This window comes from Hipposideros armiger, unplaced genomic scaffold (genome assembly GCF_001890085.2).
Source record: "Hipposideros armiger isolate ML-2016 unplaced genomic scaffold, ASM189008v1 scaffold_651, whole genome shotgun sequence".
Taxonomy (NCBI): domain Eukaryota; kingdom Metazoa; phylum Chordata; class Mammalia; order Chiroptera; family Hipposideridae; genus Hipposideros; species Hipposideros armiger.
Window position 1 is genome coordinate 625,498 of NW_017732001.1, and position 26,366 is coordinate 651,863.

A 26,366-nucleotide genomic window follows, 5' to 3' on the forward strand; every position below is an offset into this window, starting at 1 on the left:
GCTCGCAGGGCTCCTCCTGATCGCCGAGCCCTGAGCCCACGAGCCTGCTCAGGCTCTATGCTTTGCACAGCTCTCAAGGTTTCCCCCCGCCCCTCCATTCCTCCTCCCCTCCTCAAGCGTAGCTGTCTGATTCCAGGCTAACAATGAAGTTGTATATTTGAACATCACTTTCAGTGTTTAGGATCTCTCATTCATCCATCACGCCTCCTGACTCTCAGAAGCTTCCAGTCTGGCAGAGAAAGACCACAGCTCCACGTTCCTCACTCATGCTCACAGGGGACCAGGTTTTCTTTGGCCAGGAGATGTAGCCGCACTCTGTCCTATCAACCAGCAAGCGGCCATTTGAATCCCTGCGTGCGTGTACCATGGTGGATTCAAGTTTGCAGATTCCCCGGAAGGCAGTGTCCGTTTTATAGTCCTGTCACAGGATTTGTGTTTTATTTTCCGTTCCTTCGTGCAGTAGTCTAAATTGTCAAACCCCAAAAGATTACTTTCAGTAGGACTTTTTATGATATATGTATATATGTTTTCCTCTCTACCATAAGAGAATCGCTAATGGGTACTGTTGGTGGCATGTTGGCAGGTAGTCGAAACTGCTTCTTCCCCATGGCCTCCCCTAGAGAAGGTTTATTAGGCGTCGTTTATTCTTTTCCCTGGACCTCCTCTGACCGTCCTCATGTGCAAGGAACCCTCCCAATATGAGTGGAACAGGGTTGGGCGTGGAGGGGGGAGGCAGAACCTGCTTCCTGCTATAAAAGCTGGAAATTTGAGATGGTTGCGGCCCTCTTTCCTGGCATAGAGGACTGGGGACATAACCCAAACTTGGTGAAACAGATTTCTCAATGGAAACGTGAATCTGGAGCTACAATAATTTCAGGAGACTGAGAGTCAGGAAGAGTTCCCTCTGAAGCTGGTCGTGGTAGGGTGGGTGACAACATCCGGAGGTTAGGACAGCAGGGGAGCCAACCTGGGAGAGGTCCTGACTGCATCCAAAAATGGGGCCGCTCAGGCCTCATGTTGTCTGTGGTTCCTGCTGTTTATTCTCGCTTTGTTTCAACATCTTATTTTCCTGCCTTATGAGCTCTTCTGCGAGCTCCTCAATCTCTTTTAAAAAAATTCTTTCAGCTTCTACCCACAATAGGCTTTGTACTATTCCTTAAACACGTGAGGTGTACTCTCACCTTAGGGCCTTTACCCTGGCCCTTCCCTCTGCCTGGAAGGCTCTTGGCTCCACCCCCTCTCCCGACCCCCACCGCCCAATCCCTCACTCCTATGAGCTCCAAGTCACTATCTCAATGAGACCTACCCTGATCATACTACACCCTCTTTAAGCTTGCAAACTGTGCCTTCACCTGGAAATCCTGATTGCTTTTCCTTGTCTTACTTTTTTTCACTCATAGCACCTCACCTATCGACTTCTACCATACTACAGCATTTACATATGAGTATATTAGGTTGAATCATGAAACTGACGATACTGTTCATTTTTGCCTGAAAAAATGGTGATTCTGTGTGGTTCAACTTAACAAAATATATGTATCTTTTATTGTTCCCACTTGGATGTAAGCAACCAAAGGGCAGAGATCTATGTCTGTTTTATTTTAACAAATTTATTGAGGTATAAGTGACCATCATAAACTGTATATATTTAAAAGGGATAATTTGACAAGTTTTGACGTAGGAAACCATTATCACAATCAAGGTAATGAATGCACCATTACCCCTGAAGGTTTTCTAGGGCTTTTTTGTTTGTTTGTTTGTTTGTAATTCCTCTCTCCTGCCTTTCCCCATACCACTAAATAATTCTATTTCTATGAAATGCATCAATTATCTGCTTTCTGTCATTATACATAATTTGCATTTTCTAGAATTTTATATAAATGGAATCATTTAGTATACAAACTTTTCTGTCTGTCTGCTTTCACTCAACATAATTATTTTGAAACTCATTCATGTTATTCTGTGCATCAGCGATTTATTGTTTTAGATTGGTGAGTAGTATGCCATCGCATGGATATACCATAATTTGTTTACCCATCCATTGGCTGATGGGTATTTGGATAGCTTCCAGTTTTTGCCTATTGCAAATAATGATTCTGTGGAGATTCAAGTAGAAAAGTTTGCATAGAAACATGCTTTTATTTATCTTGGGAAAATACCTAGAAGTGGGTAGCTGAATCATATGGCAAGTATATGTTTAACGTTTTAAGAAATTGCAAAACCATTTTCCAACATGATTGAACCATTTTACAGTCTCTCCAGCAGTGAATCAGTGCTCCAGTTGATCCACATTTTTGCCAACATTTGATATGGTCAGGCTATTTTGTAAGTAGTACTATTTCTACTTCAGTTGCAGTAGTATCTCATTGTGGCTTTAAATGGCATACTCCTGAAGACTAGTGATGCAAAGCATCTTTTAATGTGCTTTTTCTTTCATTAATAGTGTATTTCAAAGGACTGAAGTTCTTAATTTTGATTGAAGTCCAATTTTTTTCTTTTATGAATTGTGATTTTGGTCATATCTAAGAAATCTTTGCATAACCCAAGGTCATATGGATTTGCTATACATATATTTTCTTTAGTAAGTGTATGTTCAAATCTTATGTCCATTTGTTTTATTGTGTTTGTTTCCTTATTAAAGTTTATTAGAATTCTTATATAGTCTACATTCAAATTGTATGTATTATATTTATATATTTTATATATAACATATAATATGATAACTTATATGATATTCTACATTCAGGTAGGAAATTTGCAAATATTTTCTCCCAGACTGTGGCTTGCTTTTTTATTTTAATAATTTATTTTATTTTATTAATCATATCTTTCAAAGAACAGAAGTTCTTAATTTTGATGAAGTCCGTATTTTTTTATTTTGTAAGTGTCGCTTTTGGTCATATCTAAGAAATCTTTTCCTAAATGAAAGTCATACCGATTTTCTCCTATGTTTCTTCCAGAAGTTTTATAATGTTAGGTTTTGCATTTGGGTCTATAATCCACTTTGAATTTAGTTTTATATATAGTATAAGACAGGTTTTACACAAAAAATGGAAAGCACTTGAAATGGAAACTGAGTAAAAAGACATTTTCTATAATTTCATTTTCTTGTTTAAAGCAAAAATAATAACAATGCAGTGTGGTGTTTAAAATATAAGTAAAAGTAAAATTTATAATAACAATAGCATAAAGATTGGGAAGGGAGAAATAAAAGTATATTGTTCTAAAGTTTTTATACATGAAGTCTACTTGCAGACAGAGAGTGATAAGTTAAAGAGGATATTTTAAACCCTAAAGAAACCATTACAGGACCAGCAAGTGGCACGATGGTTAAGAGCTGGCTTGGGACGACAGAGGACCCCGGTTCGGATCCCACATGAGGGCCAGTGACACTGCCCTCTACAGCCAAGATGCTGAACAATAGCTCAACCTGGAGCTGGGCTGCCGTGAGTTGCCTGCGACCACGTAGGCTGCAGCCCCTGTGGCAGTGGGTTGCCATGGGCTACCGTGTATAGCCAGCAGCCAATGTGAGCGGCCAGCAGCCGCAGTGAGCGGCTGTCCAGAAGCCGCCGACTGATCTGCCTCGCCCGGGAAGAGGACAATGATGGTGCCAACTTGGGCCAGTGAAGCAACGTCCTCCACAACTAGACTGAAGAACAAAATGACAGCAACTTGTCTGTTCCCCTTCCCCCAATTCCCCAGTACTGTTCCCATTCCCCAATTCCCCAATAAAAATCTTTAAAAATAAATAAATAAATAAATAAAACACAAATTTATTTTAAAAAAAAGAAACCATTACAATATATAGTTATAGCTAATACATCAACAAAAGATCCAACAGCAGGCAGGAGAAGAGGAGAAAGAGAACAAAGAACAGGTGGAACAAATGGAAAACAGACAAGATGCTAGCTTTAAACTCCACTACATCAGTAATTACATTAAGTAATTACATTACATAAGCCGCAATGTTTTTCATAAGCTGCCTATTTCTCATTAACATGAGGGATGCGAGTATGTGGGTAGAGACGGTCTATTGGAGTCAGTAGAAGTTTTCTTTTGCTTCTTTGAATTTTCTCAGTAAAGTGGGATCCGAGCTCATTAGCTGAGAAACGGTTGTCTAATTTAGCTCTCTCCCTTCAAACCAAGCATCATCCTGAATTTACTTTTATTGTTTTTAATTTGGCCCTGAACAGGTGAGGCATAAAAGAGAAATTCCAGATAAACACTAAACTGATTTTAATTAAACAGAAAAATGAGGTGCTAAAATTTGCTTTCGACTGCCTTAAATCTAAAAGGCAAAATAATAAGAATGATCATTAACACACAGCTAAGGATCTACCACCAGTGCAGCTGCCTCATTTGTCTAGAATGCTTACTTGGAATTAATATTAAGTAGTTTCCATTTAGACTTTTCCAGCTGCAGAGATAATTACATCACAGCAGCAATGCCCCCAGCTGCTTTGAAACACGTGTGTCTGTCCTTGCCCAGTGCATTGTTTCCAACCAGTCCATCAACAATATTTCTTGAATTCTGAACATGCTAACGGCACAATGCTAGACACTTTTAATATTCCCCTAGTTCAAGATCAAGGGATATCAAATTAATTGCTGCAGCTTCCTTCTAAGGGAATACCTCTCATAAACTCAAAAGAAAGGGATGCATGTACATCAGAGAGCTCTGTTTCAATTGCTTTCATATCATCATGCCAAAGGAACAAAGCTTCTTTAAAAAGGCCCACAGACACCATGGAACTATCTTCCACATGCAAAAACATAAGCGTATTTCTCTAGACCTCTCTTTCCAAGTCCCAGTTCAGCAATCTTAAAGAATGAAAAACCACGTGGGATCAAAACTCTGAGGAAGGGTGCACAATCAGTGAGCAAGCCACCTGCTTAGTTGATTCTTGTAGGTTGCAATGGGCCAAGTTTGGTTTTCAGTTACACCTGAGAAGGCCTTAGCGCATTTGGAGCAAAAGTAATTTAACACATAATTTAGCTCTATGAACATTTGTAGTTTGCAAATGGAAAGGAGATGCTCCGAGGTGGGAGATGAAGTTTGGCTTCTTAGGACAAAATTTTCCTTAATTCTAATCCCATAGTTTAAGAAAGAAACAAAAGCATAGATGTCTCCTGAATGGTCTCTGTTAACTTTCAAATGGCTCCATCTATCACCTTTTGATCTAAATAGAGAGGACACCATTTGGTTCTCCTAAAAACTTCATAGCTCTATCCCACTGGGTACTAAAATTGAGGTCATAAATATCGCAGATTTTAGGCAGTGACTGTGTCTGTGTGTCTCTGCGCCTGTGTGTTTGTGTGTGCGTGCATTTTTGTAGGGACCATCAGCATGACATATTTAAGAAGTTAATAGTTTCCTCTCGACTGCCACATGTGGCTATGATAATAAGTCCAGTGCTACTAATGAAGGATGCCGAGAGAAGGGGCCCCTCAATTGGGGAGCTGGGGAAGGCTTTCAGACATGTGTACAGCCTCTCAGCTTTCACCAGCTGAAGTGACTGCTTCTTAGTTTCTGCTTAATTATAGTCAGTCACACGAAGGTCTGGTGAGGTCATCTGTGCCAGGATGAATGGCTGAGAAGCTGGCAGGGGTGCTGTGGGGTTCAGTTTTTTTCCAATGGGAAGATACAAGGACAGAAGCATCGAGTCTCTCTGGCTTGGCAATTTTCTTGGCTGGGCGAGGCCCAATGGGAGAAGGAATGAATGGTCCTGTGATGCTTTGTCTGAGAAGAACAGGTGTGGAGTCGGGGAGAAGCACCTAGCCAGGCCCTCACTCAAAGGGGCCCCTGTCCACCGTAGCTGTCTCTTCTATACATGGAGAAGGCAGGCAACCAGTGCTCCCTGAAGCTCAGGGGAAGTGTTGCCTGCCATCTTAGACAACTAGACTTGGTTCCTTAGGGGTGTGGGGGTTTCCAGTGGCACGAGGGTAGCAGCTAATATTGATGATGCACCCACCTGTGCCAGATTGTGTTCTGGGCCTTTCACTCGTTGAGTCTTCACAACAACCATGTGAGGTAGGTATTATGACTCCCTTTTTACACTTGTGCAACTAGGGCCCAGAAAGGTTAAGTAATTTGCACAAGGTCACACAGCTTCTAAGAGGCAAAGCCAAGATTTGATCACAGATTCACAGGACACACAAGACGGATGGTGCTCATGTAAGGAACACAGTTCCTAATGGTAATATAATCTGCATTTCACACAACTGGGAATCCACTTATGGCATTATAGATTTTTCACTATATTTGCAATTTTATTAGTATTTTAATGAGTAATAGTACCTCTACTCAATGACTAATATTAATAAGGCCAACAAAAATGTGTTGTTAAAATAAATTTAAACAGGTCTTATTTGATTCTTAAATTATAATATATTGCATTTATAATTTTAAGAATATTTTAATATGAGGGATAACACTATTGCAAATCTCATTTGTGTGATTTTTTTGTCTCTCATTTATTTTTAATTAGAGTGATCCCTCAAGGAATTTTCAGAGCATAATATTTGCACGCCTAAAAAGTAAAAGTATATGCACTAGCAGCAGTTTGTTCTTCCATCCTTAAGGTGAATTTATCCAGGGTTGAAATAATTAGGAAAAAAGCAGACATAACTGCAAAAGCACACCTCAGTCAACAAGGACTAGCCTCTTCCTTTCAACAACAGCATGTAAGTTTGTTAAAGTGACATCCTAAGGACAACTTTGAATAATATCTAATTAGTGGAAAACATGAATTATTCACAAGATGCTGACTTGTGATATTAATCACAAAGCACATTCCTTGTAAAGCTCAGTTTTTATACTACTGTAGATAATATCTCCTAAAACACCATTTCTAAGTTGTGTGTTGCAGAAATATAGACTACAATTGACATTTGTAAACTGGTTTTTGTATTTAGCAATTTTGCTAAATTCTCGTATCCATAGTTTTGGGTTTTCTAATGCATATAGTCATAGCATCTGTTAATTATGACAGTCTCTTCTTTTCCAAGTCCTATACCCCATCAGAGGAAATAAAGCCCCACCGCACTCCCTGGTACTTTTTCAGGTTCTGAAAATATAGCAGTGTTTCTGCTTCTGTGGGAGCTTACATTCTAGTTGGTGGAAAAAAAAAAACATGCAGGAAAGAATCAGAGGGAGCTGAGCAGAAAGCCCCAGGAGGGTGCTGTGGTAGAGAGTTGCGACCTTCAGTGCATCAAGGAGGACCTCCCAGAGGAGGTGACCTCTGAGCCGCAGTCTGACTAACAAGCAGCCAGAGGCCATGCTTGGATTAGCAGGAAAGGCTCCCATGGCAGAGGGAACAGCCTGTGCAAATGTTTTAAGTTGGGAGTAAATTCAGAGTGTTCTACAGACAGAAACCAGTCTCCACGTGGCTGGAGTGTGGTTGGCAAGGGGTGAGTGGGAAGCCAGGGTGAAGAATAGGCTTTTATTCATGATGTTGATGAGGGACCAGTTGGATGATTTTCTTGCAGAGAAGTGATACAACCTGAATTGCAACAAATATGTGAATAGGTAAATAGACAAGATACTTTCTGACCATGACACAAATTCTTTAGCAAATAAATAAAATAAACAAGATATTTAGAGGATGACACCAACCTTCTAACAATTGAAATATGTAAATAAACAAGATACTTTGCAGTATCACCCACAGGCAGTCAGTGAATAAAATACTCCCATAACATTTTGTGTGTGTCTTTCTCTCCTTTTTCATTTTTTTTTTAATGTTTCCACACTTAGCTTCCTTTCTCAGAGCTTTGCTATGTTTACAGATATAACTTCCCCAAACAGGTTGCCCTCTCTCCTTCCTATAGGGTGACATTTTGTGCAAGGTTATACATTTGTTTTAATACGGACCCTAGCCATGAATCTCACTTATCAAATCTTTGTGACGTCCATGAGATTTTTATTTGTTTATTTATTATACTGTTAAGAGAAATTGATTTCTTTTGCTCGTAGGCGGGAATGAGAGAGAATGGATAAGGGAAAGTTGAGGGTTCCAGGAGAGCAGAGAGCGAGTTTGGAGGCTTGGTGTGGTGTATTTAGAGAAGGGGGAAGATGGAGAGCTTAGTGGGCAAGAAAAGTAGCTGAGAAAGAGATGGGAGAGGCGAAGTAGACACCGGAGCATGAAGGACCTGGCAGGTCACAGAAAAGATATGGATTTTGGGCCGGCCGAGTGGCGCGTTGGTTAAGAACTGGCTTGGGACGCCAGAGGGCCCTGGTTCGGATCCCACATATGAGGGCCAGTGACACTGTCCTCTACAGCTAAGATGCTGAACAACAGCTCAACCTGGAGCTAGGCTGCCATGAGTCGCCTGCGACGGCTAGGCTGCAGCCCCGGTGGCAGTGGGTTGCCATGGGCTACCGTGTGTAGCCAGCAGCCAGCATGAGCGGCCAGCAGCCAGCGTGAGCGGCCGTCCAGAAGCCGGCGACTGATCTGCCTCACCCGGGAAGAGCGCAATGATGGTGCCAACTTGGGCCAGTGAAGCAACGTCCTCCACGACTAGACTGAAGAACAAAACGACAGTAACTTGTCTGTTCCCCTTCCCTCAATTCCCCAGCACTGTTCCCATCCCCCAAATCACCAATAAAAAAAATCTAAAAAAAAAAATGGATTTTGTTCCAGAAGAAAATGGATTTGTTATGAGGGTAGGTGTACAAAAGACCACATATTCTTATTTGTGGAGAGGAAAATGACATAGTATATTTAATTAAAGGAAAAAATATAGCACAAAACTTTCACCTAGATAAAAAATAAATAAATAAAAGGATACTTTTTATCTGTTCTGGTATATATTCAAATGGATGCCATATGCCTTAGATCCATTTTTTTAAAGGAAAATCTTGTTAAGGCTAAAACTCAGCAGAAGTTTGCTATGCTGTTAGTCACAGCCAAAGAACATGCTGGAAAAAAGGGATTGTGAGTTAGGACGCAACTGGAGTCCATCAAGGCTTACATGCAAAGCTGTGACTCAGAAAGATATGATGGGTGGAAAGGGGCTGGCAACCCCAAACCAAATCCCTAAGCAGGCACAACCAACATCCCACAGGTATAGACTTCTAAGTCCAAGAAAAGAGTCTCTGAAGATGGCCACTGAACGCTGCCTCGACTGAACCTGGCCAGAGAGAAAAAGCAGTAGCCAGTTCCTTCGGACAGCATTGTCCAATGTAAATATAATACAAGGCACATGTGTGATTTAAAATTTTCTAATATCCACAAGGCATTAAAAAATAAAAAGAAGCAGGTGAAGTTAAATTTAGCAATATAATTAGTTTAACCCACTATTTCCAAGATCATCTCAACATTTTGTCAATCTAATGAGATCTTTTACTTTTTTTCCTACTACATCTTTCAAATCCAGCATATTTATAGCATATTTCAATTTGCGCTAGCCACATTTCAAGTGTTCCATGGTCACATGTGGCTGCCATACTGAACAGTACAGCCTGAGGAATTAGGGGTTGGGTTTAACAAGCCAGTTGGGATGTGAGTGGTTTGCAGTATAGGTACTGTGTCAGGAAAGAAAAAGAAAAAAGTCGTTCCTAGGCTACGCTCATCAGAAAAATCCTCAGATCATGCCTACTGCAGAGCTCCAAGCACTTCAGCTGTTAACTATCCCAGATGCTTTCTGTAGATTTGACCTTGTTCTAGGAGTCACGGTCCTGTCAGTCAATGGCAAGTCTGAGAGGACCACATCAAACCAAGCATCCTTGAGCCTCCCTTCGACTTCCAATCAAAATTCATTCCAGTAATTTGATTACATTGAAAAACATAAACTTCCATGAGAAAAAGATGTCCTATATTTGTCATAATCTAGTCCCACTGTAATAAGAACTCTCAATTCATTTCGTAGTAACCTTTGAAAATTCCCTTTGAATTGAGTTCATCCACATTACAAGTAAGCCATGCCACTGTGAGCTAGGAAAAGGTCATGTGTAATGATATCTGCCAAAATACACATTTCCCTCTCTCCTTAGCTATCTTTTCTTCATTTTCCTGTCTTAGTTCTTTAGAAGAACTTGAAAGCCTTTAGATTAAAAACCGAAGGATTTATTCCCTTAAAGTGTGAAACAGTAAATCAGCAAACCTTGAGCGTGAGCCAGACAATTCGAGAAAATAGAATGCCTGACCTACCTGTTCACCCCTCCCCTCTCACAGACCCCAGCCCACCTGTTCACTCTGCGCCCCTCGACAGGCTGCCTCTAATTTGATATCTTTAGGGCAAACAGCCAAGTCCTCCACTTAGGAAAACAAATCCCATTTTAAAATTCATTCACGAGGAAATCTTTCAAATTTCCTTGTGTGAAATCGCCAGACTTCTGTTTGCAGCTTCCATCTTTGCCTTGAGCAAGGAAACCAAGAGAGGTTTGTGTCAAAGCTTGACTATTTCATGGCAATGCTCATGTCAAGTCGACATTCCTCACCACCTGGAAGTGAAACAAACATGCCTGTCATGGAATAATATCACATCAATCCTAAAAGTAACGCAAAATTTTTATGTCTTGAGAAAAGTGTCAGGGCCAGAGATTTATCACATACTATGTAGAAACACTGTACATTACTACATCATTGGGCCCCTATGCGAGGTGTGCTAAACTCTTCTCATGTGCGGCTGACATTGATGGCTGCTTGTTGTGTAACAATGCCAGCCTCTCGGAAACCTTTACCAGGTGGCCATCACGATTTGGGGGAGAGTGGTTGCTGGCCTTATAATATGTATTCCTGCTCTTTTTTTCTTTTTCTATCTTTGACCTATTTCACTCCCTCCCGTTAATGTTCTAGACTCTAGAACTCACCATGTTTTTATTGGTAGGTGGTGATTTGTTATTTTTATGTTAACTTTATTGAGTCATAATTTATACTCAACCAAATGCCCACATTCCAAGAATTCTGTTCCATGAGTTTGTTTTTGAAGTTAGCTTCCTTGTAGAATAATTTACATATGATACAATGAACCATTTTTTCAATATGCAATTCAACGGGTTTTGACAAATGACTGTAGTTGTGTCCCTGTCACTATAATCAAGATCTGGAACATTCTTATCACCCTTAAAATTTCCCTCATTGCACCCATAGCTGTTTTCTAATATTGGACAAGAATTAGTCCTTACCAAGCATGGAAGGAGTGAGAGGCTATATGAGTTCATTCTATGTTTAATAGGTAAAAATTGGATATTAGGCTAATTCAGACACTTCTTAGCACTAAGTGCCATATGGAGTAAATAGAGGGTTTATCATAATTTTCTAATATTATTATTTTGAAAGAAGAGCTATTTGGTTTACAGAAGGAGAAAGTGCTGACCAGATGACTGAAACAGTCAGAAATTTTAGGCTGAAGTCTATCTGCAAACAGCTATTGAACCTTGAACTTCGGGGGGTGAAGGGGTGATTTAAAAGACTGGATAAGAAATTTTCCTGAGATCAGTTCTCAAATCCTTACTTCTAACTTTTGTGAGTATCCAGACCTGTGTTGAAATTGGACCAGGAAGATACAGATCATTTAACACTCCATGTTAAAAATCAGATAATAAGAGAGGCAGGGCTCCCTACAGAGCAAGCATTTATTGCTGCTCATAATTTAATATTTCTCTGCAGGGAGGGCTTGATATCTGGAGATATATACACATATATATATATATTTTTAGGAGATCTAGATTCAGTGCCAAGAGAACATTTCTGAAATTTTCTCTCCCTCTTTCTCTCTCTCTTTCTCTCTCCCCTCCTCCCCCCGCTCCTTCCCTTTCTCCCTCTGTCTCTTCTTTCCTTTGCATTTCTCAACTCTATTACAAGACATTCCAGAAGGAGGGAAGCTGCCTTATCTCCACAGGAGACCATTAGGGTTTGGGATCTCAGGGCGTGTTTGTGGTGCGTAGTAACATTGATCAGACGGTGATGATGTTGGTGGATGATTAGTGTGAAGGGGCAATAGCAACACCGGTTTTGCAATGAGGGAAATAGATAGACCAAGAGGGTGAAATGGAGACCAGAGGTTCAAACCCTTGGGTTTCTGCACAGAAGCGTAGCACCAGTTGGAATCTGGACTAACAAGGCATTCATTTGTATCCCGTTACTTTGTGTTTACAGCCTTGGCGTCCTCTGAGAAGATCACAGAGGCAAAGATACAGACACGGGAAGTGTTCACTAGTGGCTGAGAGGGGTTTCTCAGCATCTCCCACTTATTTCAGGTTCCTACCTCCATGGGTTCCCGCAGCCCCGGGAAACCACAAGCCCAGCGTCTCCATCCCAGCATAGTCAAGGCACTGATAGGCATCCACCCCCTCCCGTTTACCCTTTCTGCTAGAATGTCTCTATTCTAGGAGGTGGGGGCTGGTGGCGACTCTGTTTCTTGCTAAGAGATGCCATCAGGTAGCCTCAGGGGCGCTTGCTGCCCGCGAGTCACCCGTGGCCCTTGCTCCTGTGTGGCTGGGACTGTCACTGCTGCTGCTGTTCTGTCCTGGTACCCAGAGTTTCCTCTGCACATAGAGTCAGTCAACCTCACCATCCTCCCAAGCACTCTACTGATGGTGGTTCCAGCAAAGGCTTGACCATTTAGCAATAAGGGGCATGGCTGGTCACAGGTAAAAAGAAATGACTAGGTAGGGGATAGCACCAGCCTGAGGTCTTGTGGGGGTGGCTGAGGAGGCCTGGATGGTATAAGAAACGGGGAATGCTTTCTGAGTGCTCAGGCATTGTGCTAGGCAATTTATATCACATTGAGCTTTAAAAATGTTTTGACCTTTTTTGTTTGATTATGCAATATTTAAAATATATAGACATATTGAGACCACTGTGTGTGCCTCTTGGATTTAACAGCTGGCATCCTTTTTCCTACTTAGTCACATGTCTTCTGTGGTCTTTCCAGAAGCTATGCCTTCAGTCCTTGAGGGAGTTGCTTGGGGGCATATGATCAAAGCCCATATGCTCCCACTAAAAATCAGGTAAGCACACCCACATTCACAGCAGCACTACTCCCGATAGCCAAGAGGTGGAAGCAACCCACGTGTCTGTTGACGTGTGCATGGACAAACAACATGTGGTACATAGGCACAATGGAATATCAGTCAGCCTTACAAAGGAAAGGAATTCTAACATCTGTTACAACCCGGATGAACCTTGAGGACATTACACTGAGTGAAACAAGCCAGTCAAAAGGACAAATATCATGGATTCCATCTATATGAGACCCTTAGAGTACTCAGATTCATAGAGACAGAAAGTAGACGGTGGTTCCCAGGGGCTGTGGGGGAGAGGAAAGGGGAAGTTACTGTTTAATGAGTACAGGGTTTCGGTTTTGCAGTATGAAGAGTTCTAGAGATAGGGGAGGGTGATGGTTGCGCGACAATGTGAATGTACTTAATGCCACTGAACTGTACACTTAAAAATGGTTAAGACAATAAATTTTATGATATGTGTATTTTGCCACAATTTTAAAAACCAATCAGATGAGCAGGCAAGCTGAAAAGTAGAGAGGGTTGCTACAAAAACCAATTCTGATGTATTTTTTGGTTTATTTTTAATTCATGTTTCTTGCTATTATTCATTCTCATATTTGTGTTTTTTTTTAAATTTTTCATTAAAGGCAATTTCATCATGATTCCGCAGGCATCCATAAAGCTCACAAGTTTGAAATTTTTGTGGTTTTTTTTGTTTGTTTAACATTTTGCTCAGTTGAAATATAACACTTTGCATTCTATTTCCAAAACTAGTTCTCCATATATTAATTTACAACTTTTATTTGTGCTTTATAATCTTAATAGCAATTTTTAGGACATTTCATTGAGCTAGTACTATGCCATGTTTTGTACATTCATTTATTTTTCAAATAATATTTTTATTGTTTTGTTTGCTTTTGTAATTCTAAATCATGACTATCATCATTGTATATGTGTTTAACAAATGTAAAAAACTGAATGGGTTTTATAACATGAAAATTATTTATTTTTGAGCTCATGAACAGAATTGAGTTGGTCATGTGCCTCTGTTTATGACATATCATTAGTCTGTGTATGGCTATTAAAATTTTTAAAATTTTATTTCTCTCTTCATTTATGATACTGAGTCCCATTTTTTTCTTCCTCTGCTCATTTTTTTAATGTACACACTTCCAACTGATCTTCCACTTTTTATTTACATGCATGTGTATGCCTTTCAAATGCGTAATGTTTTGAAAAACTTACTTAAACAGCATTGTGCTTTAAATCGCATTTTGTTCCTTACTTTTTTATTCAACATTGTATTTTTGAGATCTAGTCATGTGGCTAAACACAAAGTTAGTTTTGTGTTTGCACAGCATTCTATTTTATTTATCGTTCACACTTGGACGGACAAATGTAGCTCCCGGCTACTGGAAGACCACTTCGCTCTCTTCACCATTTCACATCTCCCTTTGTATTTGTGAGGGAGTTTTGGTGGAGGGTATTTGCATACAGGCCTGAAATGCTGTGTCCTAGGGCATGTGTGTACTCGTTTTCAAAAATACTGCCAGAATGTTCTTCCTCACCAGCACTTAGTGTTCCATAATTTTCTAATTATTGACAACCTAAGCAGTGTAAAATAGTAGATGGTTGTGTTTTTAATTAATTTTTCCCTAATAATTAAAGAGGCAGAACATCACTCCAGTTAGTTTTTATGGGAATGATCTATTAATATCCTTTAGTCATTTTTTTTAAATTGGGTTTCCTGTCTTTTTCTTGCTGACTCACTGAAATTTCTCATATATTCCAGAAGGGCTGAATCTGGCTTAATTCTTTTCTAGTCTTGTTAGAAAAGAGCTAATTAGACCACGATCAGTCTGTGCCTAGATGTGTCATCACAGAGGTTAGCTATAGTCCCCTGAACACCAGTTTGTTTTGAGAACTCTAGTTGGATCCTTCATAACTCTCAAGACTTGGTTTGTCTTAGTAGTCACAATTTAAAGGTCCTATGAACAACACCTGAGCAGAGAAAAACGTCTTTCTCAATAGCTCCAGCAAAAATCGAGGGCCGAGATCTCATTGGTTTATGCTGTGGATAAACTTCTAGGACACAGATTTTCTGGACGCAGCCAACCAATGACATGGGTTTAAGAGTTTCCTTCTTGTGGCTGCTCTCATTGCTGTTGGTACCTTCTCTCTCTCTCTCTCTCTCTCTCTCTCTCTCTCTCTCTCTCTCTCTCTCTCTCTCTCTCTGCAATTTTAACTCTAATTATGCTCCTTTTCCAGGAAGCTGAATATTTGAAAATTCAAATTATATTAACAACTATAGGTATGGAACGGAATAGGTATAACTTGCCTGATACAAAAGATTCATATGAAGTTTCTTTTGGATAAAATGTACTCTTCATCTACTATAACTTCATGTCAAAATTTTAGATTTTCCTGAACATATTTAAGAGAAATAATATACTTGTTAATTTTTTTTGACTCTATTGAGATTTTAAACCATAAAGATTGCTCTCCCCTTGGAAGCAGGGGTGACACTTTTGTTAAAAGAAGTCGTCAAGGGTAATTGATGTTCTAGGTTTCAGCCTGCAGTGGCAGAGGGAGAAACAAGAATACGAGGCCTATTTTTGCCTCAACAGTTCATTCTTGCTCCCTACATTTTTGTTTTTGTCAGTTGAAATGTATATCGATAGCTTACTTGCTTATAGTTACAAGCTGTTCATTGTATGAAGTCAAGCAAGCAGAATGAGGTTTAAAAAGAGCCTCTGAAGGTTGTGAAAAATCCAATGTAACGCCAGTCTTCTCATTTAAATGAAAAGTAAGAATTGCTTTTTACGACCCTGTGAATGTGATTAGTATCAGTGAAGTGATACGTTTATTATATGAGGCATAATTCCTGGTAGCCTTTATGATGACAGACCAATAATTAATTACATTAGTTTCCACCAACCTCTTTCTGGCTGTGATTCAATAAAACTGGTTTGGGGTTCTAAGTCACTCAGCTTTTGATGCTGAAGTAATATTCTTGTGCAGGGGAGGAAAAAATTCTTTTTCCGCCTACCCTCTTGGGTTCTCCAGCTGGGCCCTGTAAAATTAGACTGGCAAAGGAGGGATTAGCAAGAGAAAAACTAACAGTTTATTAGCATGTAAATTCCACATACACATGGGAGTACCCAGGATATGAGCACAGCAGTCCCCCCTTATCCATCGGTTCACTTTCCAAGGTTTCAGTTACCCACAGTCTAACACAGTTCAAAAATATTAAGTGAAAATTTCAAAAAATAAACAATTCATGTTTTAAATTGTGCACTATTCTGAGCAGCGCGATGAAATCTTGCACATCCTGCTCTGACTTGCTGTGGACGTGACTCAACCCTTTGTCCAGCACATCCATGCTGTATATGCTACCAACCTGTTAGCCACTTCGCCATCTTGGTTTATCAGATCGACTGTTGCAGCACGGCAGTGCTTGTGTTCAAGTAACCCTTGTTTTACTTAGTAATGGCCCCTAAGTGCAAAAATAGTGATACTGGCTATTTGGATACGACAAGGAGAAGCGGTAAAGTGCTTCCTTTAAGTGAAAAGGTGAAAGTTCTTGACTTAATAAGGGGAAAAAAATGCTAAGGCTGCGAAGATCTACAGTAAAAACAAATCTTCTATATGAGAAATTGTGAGGAAGATGAAACTCAAGAGATCGTCAGCAGTGGAATTCCTGAGCCAAGCTATGCTTTCTGCCTTTTAAAGCCTTTGTTATATGAGGATGAATTGCTTCCTGAAAGGTTCTACCCCTCAATTCTTCCACAAGGAGTGCGTGAGAAAGCCTGTCTCATTGCATCCAGCCAAATACTAAGTACTATCATCAGAGAGAAACATCTTTGTCAGTCTCATAGGAGGAAAAAAAAATCTCATTTCTATTTGCATTGCTTTGATAATAAAAAGAGCTAAACTTTTTCATATATGAGCTGGCCATTTGTATTTCTTTTTTAGAAATATCCTAAGTTCTTTTTCTACTTTTAAATTAAATTTCAGCTAGTTATGGTATAACATTATAAAGTTTGAATTGAGTGTGTCAAGGGGAAGGAGATTTTTCCTTTTAGTAATTTGGATTTAAATGAAAACCCTAGGTTTATAGAAAAATCTTCTTTTAGAAGAAACATGATTGAAAAATAAGTAAATAGCATATTTAGTTTTCTTTTGAGTGAGGAAACTTTGATTCCAACAGGGCTTTGTCTGATGAGGCAAGCAAACAAGAAAGACTGAAAAACAGCATCAAGTATGATTAGCTGAGAGTTTTCTTAATTCCTTGGAAAGAGTTAAATCACTGATAATTTAGTCCTTTTAAAAAATGGGCTATTCTCTGAGTCAGGGTGATATTTGATGGCCATAGTTTGGTTCAGTCTATGAGAAAATGTCACCATATGGATGAGACAGGTAGTTGGAACGCCTTCTCAATGGTGACAAGAGGAAATGAAATAATAAAAATGAGAGTTCCAAAAATGCTAGTGGCTATTGGCTAGTTCCTGCATTTATGTCTCGCTGTCATCCAGATTATCCTAATTAAGTTTTCAAGCTGGGCCTGGTATGAACATGCTTTTAAAAATATGCATGTTTATTTTAGAGTCAGGCTGATGATGTTAGGCAGCTTATTGTTCCAATTGCTTTCATGAGCAGAGTGTGTCTGTGCTTTGTATGTAGAAATCTGAGCACTTCCAGCCCTTACTATCTCAGCCGCTGGCAACCATCGATCCACCTTGTCAGCATGTGCGTGGCAATCATGGGGACAGGGACTTCACCACAACACGCGGGTGGCACTTGGCAGTTCTTTCCAGGATCCCACGCAGTGTGGTTGACAATAAAATGACCTGACCTGTTTGCTGCAGCCTTAGTTGATTTTTATAGTGAACATGTACTTAATAATGAAAATAGTTTCTATAAGTGAGTACATTACCTTGAGAAGTGGACCAGTCACTCACAGGGCCAACCCAACCTGAGCTGGGACTATGCCCATCCTTACACATGATTTGTTCCACGATAGAACCCTGACAGGGCTGTTACCCATACTTACAGACCAAGGATTAGTGAGAGACTCTTCTTCTTCTTTTTAAAATTAATTTATTTATTTTTATTAGTTTCAGGTGTACAAAGCAATGTAATAGACATTACACCCCTCACAAAGTGATAACCCACCCCCAAGCTACTACCCCTGTGACATTGTATATAGCTGTTACAACAGCATCGACTCTCTTCCCTGTGTTGTACTCCGCATCCCGTGATATATATATATACCTATATATTTAGTTATAGTTCACATCAGTATTATTCTACTTCAGCTCTTCAGGTGTAGAGCACATTGGTCAGGCACCTACACAGCCTGTGGCGTGATCCCCCGATAAGTCCAGTGCCCATCTGGCACCTTACATGATTTTTACAACATCGTTGATTATATTCCCCAAACTGTATTAACTATCAATTTGTATTTCTTAATGTCTTCACCTTTGTCACCCTGACCCCAACCCCATTCCTATCTATCACCCTGATGGATCTAGTTCCCATCTGACACCATACCTAGTTATTACAATATTACTGACTATATTCCTTATGCTATACCCTACATCCCCATGACTACTGTATAACAACCAATTTGTACTTCTTAATCTGTTCCCCTTTCACCCATCCTTAACCCCCCTCCCATCTTAAAGAAGTCCCTCTAAGATTCCTTATAATACTAGTTTGGTGGTGATGAACTCCTTCAGCTTTTTCTTGTCTGGGAAGCTCCTTAGCTGTCCTTCAATTCTAAATGACAACCTTGCTGGGTAGAGCAATCTTGGCTGTATGTCATTGCTTTTCATCACTTTGAATATTTCCTGCCAATCCCTTCTTGCCTGCGAAGTTTCTGTTGAGAAATCAACTGACCGTCATATGGGGGCTCCCTTGTAGGTAACTAACTGCTTTTCTCTTGCTGCTTTTAAGATTCTCTGTTTGTTTTTTACCTCTGGCATTTTAATTCTGATGTGTCTTGGTGTGGGCCTCTTTGGGTTTATCTTGTTTGGGACTCTGCACTTCTTGGGCTTGTAAGTTAATTTCCTTCACCAGGTTACGGAAGTTTTCTGTCATTATTTCTTCAATTAGGTTTTCAATTCCTTGCTCTCTCTCTTCTCCTTCTGATACCCCTATAATGTGAATGTTAGTATGCTTGATATTGTCCCAGAGGCCCCTTAAACTCTCCTCAATTTTTTTGGATTCTTTTTTCTTTTGCTGTTCTGTTTGGGTATTTTTTGCTACCTTATCTTCTACATCACTGGTTGGATCCTGTGCTTCATCTAATCTACTGTTGATTCCCTGTAAGATATTGTTCGTTTCCATTATTGTATCTTTTATTTCTGACTGGTTCTTTTTCATGGTTCCCATCTCCATTTTTATGCTTCTGTCTCTCTGTTGAAGTTCTCCCTGAGATCATTGAGCATTCTAATAACCAGTGTTTGGAACTCTGCATCTGATAGATTGCTTATCTCCTTTTCCCTTAGTTCTTTTTCTGGAGCTTTGTTCTGTTCTTTTATTTGGGACCTGTTTCTTTGTCTCCCCATTTCGGCTGCCTCCATGTTTGTTTCTATGTATTAGGTAGGGCTACTATGTCTTCCAGTCTTAAGAGAATGGCCTTATGTAGTAGGTGTTCTGTGGGGTTCAGTGGTGCAGTCTCTCTGGTCAATTAAACCATGTGCTCCAGGTGTGTCCCCTGTGTGAGTTGTGTGTACCCTCCTCTTGTAGTTGAGCCTTGGTTGATAATTGCCCATCAATGGGAGGGACTGACCCTTGGGCTCACGGGTTGTGAGCACTGGCCTTGACTACGGAGGAAGAGTTGTGGTGCAGGGGCTGACCCTACGGAGCAGGATCTGCCTCAGCAGGACTCTGGTGCCTGCCCAGTCCACCCCTTGGGTGTGTCCTACTTGAAGGCGGCTGGCTGACGCTCCAGCTCGTTTTGAAGCCACTGGGGGCGCCCGTCCTAGAACCACCTTGGAGGGATCTGCTGTAGGTCTATTCAGCCACAATCTGTGCCCCACCAGCAGCCACCCAGCAGGAGCCAGGAAGAAATCCACAGATGGCTGCCGCCGTGCTGTGCTTGGAGGCACCTTGCCACAAACCAAGGCCGGCTGCCACTAGTGCCGGCTTAGGGCTGCTCAGCCAGAGGTACAGGACACGCTCAAGCCAGATGCTGCTTGTCTGGGTTTTGTGAACCTTTTAGAGTCTAGGAAAGTCTCCAGCTTGAGCCAAGGCAGGTGGTCTACACAAAAAAGCCACTGAAAGCAGCCTGGGTGTGCCCATAAATTGTGTAGGGCGGGGCCTTAAATCACCAGGGCGGGGCGAACTAATGGCAGTAATTCAGAAATGGCAGCCACCTGTGTTTGCACGCCAGGAAAGGGGCGGGCTCAACAAAGAAACAATGGCCTCCACCATCTCCCCCGTCCAGGAGAAAGCCGCCTCTCCAGCCCCTGTCCCAAGCCAGACAACTCAGTTCACCGCTGTTTGTCACTGCTGCCTCTCCAGCTGCTGCCCCAACACTGGAGGTCAGAACTAGTGATTCTGATTCCGTCAGTGGGTAAGTCTGTGCGCGGTCCCTTTAAGAGGAACGCCTGTGAGTGCAGCTGTGCTTGCACTTGGTCTTGGGCTCAGTCACAATCTCCACTGGTTTTCACAACCAAAAATTATGGGGACTTCTCTCCCTAGCACTGGAACCCTGGGCTGGGGTGGGGCTGGAACTTCTGGCTCCTCTGGGGGATGGGGGGACCCCCACAGCCAAAACAGCCCTCTTTAATAGCTGATCTTTAATGGCCACATTTGGGTGTGGGACCAGCGCATTCCGCATCTCTGCCCTTCCTACCAGTCTAGAGGTAGCTTCTTCTGCACATCCTTAGTCGAAAGGCTTCAGTTCAGCTTGATTTTAGGCAATTCTCAATAATGGTTGTTTTGTAGATTAGTTGTAATTTTGATGTGGTTGTAAGAGAAGGTAAACACAGCGTTCACCTACTGTGCCATCTTGGTTGTCCCAATGAGAGCTTCTTAATGGGGGAAATAGTAAGATAAGTCTCAGTGGTTGATCCTATAGTGAAACAATCCATGATTTAGTTATTTCCAAAGGAGTACAGGAAAACTGTTTTTTGAGGAGCAAAATTTCCTATTTCAAAATTGCCTTCAATTCAAACCATTTAATTAATGCCCTTAAGGTTTTCCCATGTGGACACATACTCTTACTGGGCAACTTGGGCCTCTGCATACATGTTCCTGTTAAAATGAATAAGGTAGAAAACTTCTTCTTGATTAAGTCGTCCTTGCCAAACAAAACAAAACAGAACAACCAAAAAAAGAACAAAACAAAACATACAAACAAACAAAAACAAAACACAAAAAACCCTAAACCTCAGCGATCCATTCTGAGTAAAGATTGCTTTACTATTTGAACTTTTCAAAGGTGAATAAGTAAGTGTTCAGTCACCATTCCAGTTCAGGTTTCTGTAACTTTGATGTAATCTTATCTGTTCCAGTGTCTCTGAAAGCTGGGACATTGAGGCATTTCTCTCATTGCCTCTTTTAAAGAGGAAAGCCTGTCCCAGTTGATTAATTCTAGTGATGATAAAATTTACCAGCAGGGGGTGCTATCCCCTTAAATTTCCTTTCCTGGACCTTAAAGGTCATCTCAAAGGTTTTGTCTCCCAAGACAAGCGAAGACATTTTAAGTTAATAGAATAATTGAGGACTCCGGGGAAGGCACTGTGTAGATTGGGTATTATCCTAATGATATGGGAGGACTAGCTTTCATCCCCGCCTGCTCTGTTTTTTTCCGTAAATAAGGTCTACCCCAGGCAACTGGCTCTCAGATATCCACCTTTGGCCACAAGAGGACAGGAGAAGATAATGCAAATGGGTTAATAGACATCCAACACCTTTAATGGAAAACTATCGCAACATATGCTATCCACTGATAGAAAGTCAAGACATCTTTTCCCTTAAATCAAAACAATTTGCTATTTATTATGTTTATAGATTATAAATACTGTTTAAGGAAGATGGTCTTCAAACTTGAACTCATCAATCATAATTTACCTTCAAACTGCAGAGTTAAGGCAAGGCATATTTGCTTTACATGTTCTTATATTCAGTTAACTTATTAGCAAAGAATTTCTTCAGGTCTTTTCTGTCTGCTTCATGTTCCTGTTTATGTGCTTCGAGTACATCAGTCCACTGTGGGGACCTCCCGGGAGACCTGGCCGGTTTGCTCCAGGCTCGTCCAGGCAGCTGTCCCCGCATGAGCTGAGACTTGCTGAAGACACTGCCTGCTGCAGTCTTGAGCCTTGCTCGATGTGCCTGCTCACTCTAGGGACACAGCTGCCATGGCCCGATTTGCTTCCCTGTCACTGAGACTCATCACCCTGCAGGCTCAGCAGCTCCTCCTGACCCAGGTGGTGGGGCTGTGACCCCAGCTCCAAGACCAGAACAGCAGAATGGACCAGAATGGTCTGTGCTTCCAAAGCCCAAACTCTTATGTTAGAACCACCTGCTTTCCAAGCCTCCCCTCCACTGGAACTGGTATCTGATGCAAGCTTGGTTTACTCTTCAAAACCCTCTGGTAAAAAAGCAATGGACTAGTTAGCGTTCCAAAGAGCCAGCCTCCAGTCCTGGCCACACTAGCATGGTTTAAACAATGCACAGTGTCTGGCCTCACTCATGCTGAAGACCTTTCCATGCCTGAATCTCTCTACGAAACCTTCTTAGCTTTTCTCCTCATTTACTATTTTCCTCCAATACCATTTCTGCTTTCTCCTTTTACTTCTTTCTATTCTGCCAGACCTTCCTCTATCATGTCTATAATAAAATATTCAAAAGACCCTTGACATACTAAAACAGTAATTCTTAGCCCTAGAGAGAGGTTAGGCTCTAGGCTACTTTTAAAAATACAGAGCTCTGCACCCCCTCCCCCATTCCACCACAGACTAACTGGATTAGATACCAGTATTTGTCCACACCATTCTGATAAACAGCCAGCGTCGAGAATTACTAAAGGGAGCAAATAGCTTCAAGAGGAATGTAGTCCTTCAAAAAGAAAGTCTTAAATATTAAGTAAATATAATATAAAAAATATATAAGTACAAATGTTATATAAATATGATATTTAATATAAATATTTAAAAGGGAAGGTTACTCCACTAAGGAAAGATAAACTGGTGACAGGGAGAATGAAACCTTTTCTCCCTACTGATAAAATCTAGCAGAGATATATATTTTTTCTTTGATATTTTTTTCTCTTTGAGGCTTTTCTGCCTTTTCTTTCCTTCTTCTAGGTGTAGAAGAGGGGTAGAATAAATGTCAGGTTGAAGAAGACTGGGCTGGGAAGAGCTCGGGAGACTCAATTAAAATGGGAAGCTAAGGATTGCAGGCATCATAGCAAATCCAGCGACACCCCAACGTGGCCACTGGCAGCCTAGGGTGGCAGCACAGGGGAGATTTTCAGCAGTTCAGCATCTGTTCTCAGCGCTCTGGGGAGTATTGATACATCTTAGGAGTTCTCAGAAACTCTTACCCCTTCCGTTATCCCAAAATCCTTTGCCTAAAAACCTGCCCTTTCCTGAAGTTCCCTCCCTTCAAAATGATCTCTTCCTTCTGCTGCTTCCCAGAGAAAATTTTACTCATGGAGACCTAATTACTGCTAAGACGTAAGAACCTTGACTTGACAGCTGGTAATTAGTTACCATGACCATCGAGGAGACACCATGGATATTGGAATACACGAATGTCCCCAGGCTTTAGTATCTTAAGAGACGTGGATAAATTAAAGCAGTACAGCTCTAGATGGTGAGAGGAAAATTGATTTTAGAAAGATGTAGGGGGTAAATATCAGTAATAAATTAGATATAATGTATGAGAAATAGGTAGATGTCAAAGATAACTCTTGGGTTCCTGGCTTATATAACTGGAATGAATTTATCCAGATTTTAGAGATGTGTGCAATTTAATGATGCTTAATCAGCCTTTACTATTCCTAAGCACCACAGAGGGTACAGAAATGTGTAAGACTATGACTCAAGCTAGTAAAATCACCATAGCCTAAAAAAGGACAACATTTGGAAGACCGTAATAAGTCTTCCTTGCGTGTATGTGTTCTAGAAATTAGGCAGTTAATAGAACATGCCCATTTTAGATAATTACAAAATAAAGTAGGTAGAGACAGAGTTAAGTTTTAGGATGTATGCAAGACACTTGCATTTGTAATCAAATTCTGACCTTGGATGAGTGAATGTTCCAAGAAAAACCACAGACCAGATACAAATGCCCAAAGCAAACTTGACTATTGGGACGGAGTGTTAGGTATTAGAAAGGTTTGTTTTTACTTAGATGTACGGAATTGCTAAAGTTCCTTCTTGTGCTGTTGGGAGGGCTAAACTCACTTCTAATTATGCCCAGCAAGTAAAATTCTGTCCAATTTTAGCTTTATCTGGCAGGGCTTGGGGAAATCACGATGCTGTCTTAGAGGGCTAAGGTTGCAGCTTTCGGCACATCTCGAGGTGTGTGGCAAGGCCACTTGTATGTCCACTGAGACCCAGCTGCTTTCACACACCTTCCATGGAGCCCGAGTGAAATCAATTTCTGTGTGCTTTAATAGACTTCAGGACCTTGCCTTTGCACCTGCAAAAGAAGAGCCTCTTTTTAGCAAATCTGCAAGCGCACAGCTTTGTTATTGTCCAACTCACTTCCCTTCCATACTGCATGATATCGAACTCCTTAAACTCCTTAAACTCCTTAAACTGCAAAAAAGAAAAGCGAGGCTATTTCTCAACCAAAGCTTCTGCTATTATAGCTATTATTATAGTGAATCTGATAGCCAGACATTTAATTCCTTTGGGTGTCAGTGTTGTCATCTGTCAAATGAAGGAATGTCATCTAATGTCACTACCAGTCGTTCTGGGATTCTGCCTGTGTTTTCTGGCGACTTTTAGCTCCTCTAAACTCTGTCTCTAGAATGTACAACCTTAAGTTATTTAAAAACGTTTAAATGATAATCTAACAATTTATGTTGAAACATGCTTTCATAGTATCACAGAATAATTAGGCATAAAATCAATTTATTGGCGTAGCATAACCCAGAATTGATCGAAACAGTCACATGGAATGTGTTTTAACATACAGTTTCCTGGGTCAAATAATAGACCCACTGAATCAGAATCGCCAATGAAACAAAACTAAGAATCTACATTCTCTTTCTTGTTAAATACACAAAATCTTCATTCTATAAGACTGTAACTTCTTAGTGTGAGTTGGTATAAAGCTTGAACTTTTCAGTAGTGTTTACCTCTAAACCACGTCATCGTTTATGCCTCTGGGTTTGTTCACAGGCCACTTCCTGGTCTGAAATCTTCTCCCCCTTCATGTTAACAAAATCCTATCCATCAGCCAAGACCTTGGCCAAGTCCTACCTCTTGACTAAATAATAGTTCATAATTATGTGCCAGGTATTGTGCTAGGCATCACTTCAGGCAGTCATCATGATAATGTTTAAATAGCTGAGGACATGGAGGCTTAGAGAAATGAGACAGCTCACATAACCGTGACTCTGCAAATAAGTGACAGACATGGGGTCTAAACACACTGCCTCATCAGGGTGACAATTATCTGTCACCCTCTTCATAGACTCCTTTGCTTGATCACTGTACAGCATGGCTCCCAAGCACCTCCCTCGTCTTTTAATTCCCCCAAATATGCAGTCTGAGTCCCACAAACAACCCCTTATTTGCAGGTCTTGATATTTTCTATGTGTCTCCTACTGTTCAACTAGACTTCAAATCTAGCAAAGTCAAGGGCCATTTTCTATTGGCCCACACAGTGCTCTCAACTAATATTTGTCATTTGATTAGACATGGAGGACACCCATGAATAAAAAAAATGTGCAAGATCATCTTAAGTTTGTAGGACAATAGCAAGCAACAAGAGAAACTATGAAGTTCAGCTGCAATCCTTTTCTAGAAATACTTTTTTTTTTCCTACATAAATTTAAGGGTAGGGAAGAGATGGAGTGGTGGAAATCTCAACTGAAAGAGAACCATTTCTCAAAGGCCATGCTTAGGTTCTTGGACAACTTGGCTCACGATCCTCAACGGGATTGTTCTGATCGAGGAAAGATGAAAATTTTGGTCTTGTAAAATCTTTTTTGACTTAAATCAATTCCAGGTAAGCAGAGCAATACAGCCACTCTTATAGAACTTACCCTGAAATGGCACACCCCTAACCTTTTAACACAGAATGGATTAGGTGGGTTTGTAGATGCAGTACCAATTTTGAGTTAGGCCATTTTATAAAACAGGTGAAGTAAGGTGTGTTTTCCTTTGTCCTAGGAAAAGAAAAAAAATTTTTTTCACTTATTGGTACTTACCATATTTACTGAGGA